Source organism: Mustelus asterias, unplaced genomic scaffold (genome assembly GCF_964213995.1).
Source record: "Mustelus asterias unplaced genomic scaffold, sMusAst1.hap1.1 HAP1_SCAFFOLD_152, whole genome shotgun sequence".
Lineage (NCBI taxonomy): Eukaryota > Metazoa > Chordata > Chondrichthyes > Carcharhiniformes > Triakidae > Mustelus > Mustelus asterias.
This window is the reverse complement of record NW_027590173.1, coordinates 357,162-363,335: the sequence shown is the minus strand read 5'-3', so window position 1 is coordinate 363,335 and position 6,174 is coordinate 357,162. Positions and strand designations below refer to the sequence as shown.

Sequence of the window (6,174 nt, the reverse complement as noted above, 5' to 3'; positions counted from 1 at the left end):
AAACGGGTGAACAAAACAGGGCGAACGCAACATTCGCCAGTAATAGAGATACTTTTGTTTTCATTTTCTCTTCGGACGTAATTCGTTTTCACTGAAAAATTATTTAAATAGAAAAAAAAACAAGTCTCTGGCCTCATAAATGAATTCAGAGACAAAGACACAAAGTAAAAGTTGAGGAACAAATTTCAGCTCACACACTGTGCTCTGTGCAATCCTGGTACTGATGAAGTTAATATATGCACGTTACTGAGGTGGTTACATTAGTGCAGCAAGTACGCAGCTGCGATGGCCGAGTGGTTAAGGCGTTGGATTCGAAATCCAATGGGGTTTCCCCGCGCAGGTTCGAGCCCTACTCGCAGCGATTATGGTTGGAAATCTTTGCTTCAGGCAGATACAAACTCGTGGAATTTTTCTGTTAATTATGTGGATCTCCATCATGCTTTCAGCTGCATGGCTCTGGGCCGGGTGTCGGAAGCTGAGCTTGGAAAGGACACCTGGGTGTCCTCAGGCTGGCATGGATGTGATAGGCTGAATGGGTTCCTTCTGTGCTGGTACTTCTCTCTGGTTCTTTCTGCGGTTCCATGAGGAAAATCATAACGTGAGCAGAATGAAAAAAAAAATCAGCATCAGGTGCACAAGGACAAAACAAGGTCTCACGTCAGAGGAAGATTCTTATGTAAAGACACACAGAGCATAAGAAATACATTTAATCAGAATGCCTTGAATGAATGCGAATATCAAAATGTTGCTTCGATGATATGTCATCGTGTTCATTCAAACACATTGCTACAAGCAGGTCATTACTGGGTGTCCTGTATTCCTGGTGATAACAGTTTGGGAATGGAAGGAACAGGTTCACACCTGCACATTGTCAGGTCAAACTGTGTCTCAGATTGACAGCTCCTCTGTTTTCCACTCCTCTCGCTCTGTGCTCTGGATTCTCGGGGATTAGTTGGGGTTTTCCAGCTCAGTAACTGTTAAAGCCTCTGAGGCCGACGATGCTCACAGTGTCTGTTCCTCAGATTCAGGGGGCTGCAGCCGATCAGAGTTGTTCTGGGGATAACCCAGAACTTGTTGAAATGTTGATATTGTTCACGAACTGAATTCTATTTGATCAGATGAAGATACAGATTGTGTGCACTCAGTCACGAAACAACAATATCCCGTCTTCATATAGAGTGGATGAGATTGGATAGAGGGATGGAAAGAGACAGAGTGAGTTAGGGCAGTGAGACACAGACGGCCAGATAATGTCTCAGTGACAGAATTCCATGTAAATTCCGGCTTTATCAAGAAAGATTCTCTTGGAGAAACAGCAGCTGCAGTCTCAGCTCTTACTGATATTGTAGCAGAGACACATTATTAATCCCACACTCAGGAACAGTGCTGCATTTTGACAGCAAAGATGGGGAGAGGCAATAGAAACTGAATGGTCCAGTTCTAAACAGTGTGCAGGCCCAGATGGACCTGAGGTTCAGAGAGATCTTTGAAGATGAGAGGAAATTTTAAAAGAGTCGTTCGGAAAACGGAAGGTATTCTTGGTTTCATAAGTGAAGACACTTTGTATGCATAGAATCTCTGCACTGCAGAAGGAATGATGTGGAGATGCCGGCGTTGGACTGGGGTAAGCACAGTAAGAAGTCTCACAACACCAGGTTAAAGTCCAACAGGTTTATTTGGTAGCAAATACCATAAGCTTTCGGAGCAATGCTCCTTCATCAGATGGAGTGGTCTCTGTTCTCAAACAGGGCACAGACACAGAAATCAAATTACAGAATACTGATTAGAATGCAAATCTCTACAGCCAGCCAGGTCTTAAATGCACAGACAATGTGGGTGGAGGGAGCATTCAACACAGGTTAAAGAGATGTGTATTGTCTCCAGACAGTACAGCTTGTGAAATTGTGCAAGTCCAGGAGTCAAGCTGCGGGGGTTACTGATAATGTGACATAAATCCAACATCCCGGTTTAGACCGTCCTCATGTGTGCGAAACTTGGCTATCAGTTTCTGCTCAGTGACTCTGCGCTGTCGTGTGTCGTGAAGGCCGCCTTGGAGAACGCTTACCTGAAGATCCAAGTCACGGGCATTCAGCCTTGGATCTTCAGGTAAGCGTTCTCCAAGGCGGCCTTCACGACACACGACAGCGCAGAGTCACTGAGCAGAAACTGATAGCCAAGTTTCGCACACATGAGGACGGTCTAAACCGGGATGTTGGATTTATGTCACATTATCAGTAACCCCCGCAGCTTGACTCCTGGACTTGCACAATTTCACAAGCTGTACTGTCTGGAGACAATACACATCTCTTTAACCTGTGTTGAATGCTCCCTCCACCCACATTGTCTGTGCATTTAAGACCTGGCTGGCTGTAGAGATTTGCATTCTAATCAGTATTCTGTAATTTGATTTCTGTGTCTGTGCCCTGTTTGAGAACAGAGACCACTCCATCTGACGAAGGAGCATTGCTCCGAAAGCTTATGGTATTTGCTACCAAATAAACCTGTTGGACTTTAACCTGGTGTTGTGAGACTTCTTACTGCAGAAGGAAGCCAGTTGACCCATCGAGTCTGCACTGACTCTCTGAAACAGCATCGTTCGCGCTATTTTACCATGGCTAATCCCCCGAAACTCCACATCCTGGGACACTAAGGGACAATCTAGCATGGCTCATGCACCTAAGCAGCATGTCTTTGGACTGTGGGAGGAAACCGGAACACCCAGAGGAAACCCGCGCAGACACAAGGAGAAGGTGCAGACTCCACACCGATAGGCACCCAAGGCCCGAATTAAACACGAGCAGCAATGCTCACTACTGTGCCACTTTGCCCCCCTCTTTAATGCATCAAAGCAGGGAAGATATGCTTCATTTTTACATCTTGTGTTACATTAATTGCTAGTCGCGGGATTCGGGGACAGATATTGAGGATTTGAGGTAACGTGCGGGCATGCGATAACTGACATGTTCTCTACTTTTCGACTGGAATCTTGAATTTAATGGAACAGTTGCCGTGAAATCTAACTTTGGGGCTCAGCAGGGGGATTACGGGGACTATTTAATTGAAAAAAACGTTTTATTTTACTCAAGAGAGACTCGGAGATCCCATGATCAGAACAGACACACTGACACAGTTAGAATAGTCTCGCCCGCCCCGTTCATACACTCTCTCTTACACAATATTCACACCGACACATTCACAGGACAAAACTTTCACCAAATGTAAGGCCCCAGACGGAATTTCTCCTCCTTTTAGCCTTTGAAATCATAGAAATAGAAATCATAAAAACCCTACAGTGCAGAAAGAGGCCATTCGGCCCATCGAGTCTGCACCGACCACAATCTCACCCAGGCCCTACCCCCACATCCCTACATATTTTACCCGCTAATCCGTCTAATCTACGCATCCCAAGACACTAAGGGGCAATTTTTAACCTGGCCAATTAACCTAACCCGCACATCTTTGGACTGTGGGAGGAAACCGGAACACCCAGAGGAAACCCACGCAGACAGGAGGAGAATATGCAAACTCCACACAGACAGTGACCCAAGCGGGGAATCGAACCCAGGTCCCTGGAGCTGTGAAGCAGCAGTGCTAAGCACTATGCTACCGTGTGGCCTGGTCCCACATTGTACCCACATACCCTTTGCTCCAGATTCCAGGGTGTTCGTTACAGTTCTTCACCTCAGTAACTGTTCTTCACCTTAGTAACACTTTGAGGTCCGCTTCCCGCAGATTGCCTTTGAATTCATTCATGGAATGTGGGCGTCGCTGTCTGGGTCAGCATTTATTGCCCATCCCTAATTGTCTTTGGGAAGGTGGTGGTGAGCTGCCTTCTGGAACCGCTGGAGTCCATGTGGTGCAGGACCACATCTGTTCACCAGATTCCGCGGCAAGAGCCAATCATATCTGTTTTTGTTTTAGTTATTATAGTGATTACAGATATCATTGCGTTTCTTTCGGGTGAAAATACAAATTATCTGCTCTCGGAATGTCTGGATTTCCTGTTTTATTTGTTTCTCCTGCACTGACAGATAACAATAAATCACACCCTCAACAACCAATGACAGCCAGTTAAATAATCATCCCGCACTCGCTGATACTGGAGTTTCTGACAGTGACAGACAGTTTCTGACCACCCTCCGATTGGGCCTGGAGGAAACCAGATTCACTGTCAGAGCTGAACTTTCAGCAAATTAACAGATACAGTGAAAAAAACACAGAAACATAACATCGCAGCTGGAGGAGGCCATTCGGCCCTTCGATCCTGCTCCGCCTTTCATTATGATCATGGCTGATCATCCAACTCAATCGCCTGGTCCCAAATTGTACCCACATATCCTTTGCTCCAGTTTGCCTCAAGTGCTATATCTAACTGCTTTGAAAACATTCAATGTTTTGGCCTCAGAAATATCCATGTGTGTCCAAAATAAAATTCAGTTTGAAGTTGCTGTCAGTGGAAACTTTGTTTAAATCAAAGAGCAGGCCTCAAAGCTAATCAATGAGTCCTCAGTCTGAAACAGCAGTAAACAGGTGGCAGCCGTCCTGAAAAATGAGACAAGCCAAGTCTAGTTTATAAACTGTGCAAAGGACACACCTGGAGCCTGATGAAATCAGCAACTAAGGTAGTTCTGTAATTATAACGAATGAAAATAAGGGTTGTTTAAGCAAAGTGAGTGATGATGGTATAGTGGTGAGTCTCGCTGCTTTTCCTAAAGAGTTGACCCGGGTTCGATTCACGACCATCGAATTGGTAATTTATTTAGAACCTTATCCGCGGCATCTTGTGTTTTAAACCGAGTGGACAGAAACAGGGCGAACGCAACATTTGACAGTCATGAAATAAAATGGAGATTTCTCTTTTTCAGTTTTTATTCGGATGTAATTCGTTTCTGATGAAAAATTATTGAAATAGAAAAACAAGTCTCTGATCTAATAAATGAATTCTCAGTCAGAGACAGATACAAAGTACAGGAACAAATTTTACCTCACACACTGGGTGGCACGGTAGCACAGTGGTTAGCACTGCTGCTTCACAGCTCCAGGGACCTGGGTTCGAATCCCGGCTGGGGTCACTGTCTGTGTGGAGTTTGCACATTCTCCTCGTGTCTGTGTGGGTTTTCTCCGGGTGCTCCGGTTTCCTCCCACAGTCCCAAGATGTGTGGGTTAGGTTGATTGGCCATGCTAAAAAATTGCCCCTTAGTGTCCTGGGATGCGTGGATTAGTGGGTAAAATATGTAGGGATATGGGGGTAGGGCCTGGCTGGGTTTGTGGTCGGCGCAGACTCGATGGGTCGAATGGCCTCTTTCTGTACTGTAGGGTTTCTATGATGTCTGCACAATCCTGGTGCCTGATGAAGTTAATTTGAACGTTACTGAGGTGGAATCCAATAGGGTTTCCCCACGCAGGTTCGAACCTTGCTTCACAGCGATTATGATTGGAAATGTTTACGTCGGCTGCTTCACAGAGCCGCAAATCCCAGTGAATGTTTGGTATGAAGGTTTTGGATCTCCATCATGCTTTCAGCTGCATGTTTCCGGGCCGGGTGCAGCTGGGTGAACTTGGAAATTACACCTTAGTATCTCCGGGCTGGCATGGACAAGCTCGGCCGAATGGGTTCCTTGTCTGCTGTTACCTTTCTTTCGTCCCTTCTATGGTTCCATGAGGAAAATAGCATGAACAGAATTTTTTTTTAATCAGCATGTCAGGGGAAGATTCTTGTGCAATGACACACAGAGCATAAGAAATACATTTCATCAGAATATATTGAATGAATGAGAATTTCAAAATGCTGCTTCGATGATATGACATCGTGTTCATTCAAACACATTGCAACAAGCTGGTCATTACTGGGCGTTCTGTATTCCTGGTGATAACAGTTTGGGAATGGAAGGAGTAGGTTCACATCTGCACATTGTCAGGCCAATCTGTGTCTCAGATTGAGAGCTCCCATGACAGGTTTTCCTCTCCTCTCGCTCTGCGCTGTGGATTCTCCAGGATTAGTTGGAGTTTCACTGTTCAGTAACTGTTAAAGTCTCTGAGGACGGTAATGCTCATAGTGTCTGCTCCCGAGATTCAGGGGGCTGTCTCCAATCAGAGCTGTGCCTCGGTTAACGCAGAACTGGTTGAAATGTTGATGTTGTTCACAAGCTGAATTCTATTTGATCAGATGAAGAT

General features: G+C 45.4%; 1 non-coding gene across 1 annotated transcript; it reads left to right on the top strand.

Moving 5' to 3' along the window:
* The first annotated feature begins 279 nt into the window (after positions 1 to 279).
* trnas-cga (transfer RNA serine (anticodon CGA)) lies at positions 280 to 361 on the top strand. The gene has a single exon. It is a non-coding gene; the product is annotated as a tRNA-Ser (tRNA).
* Positions 362 to 6,174: the final 5,813 nt, after the last annotated feature.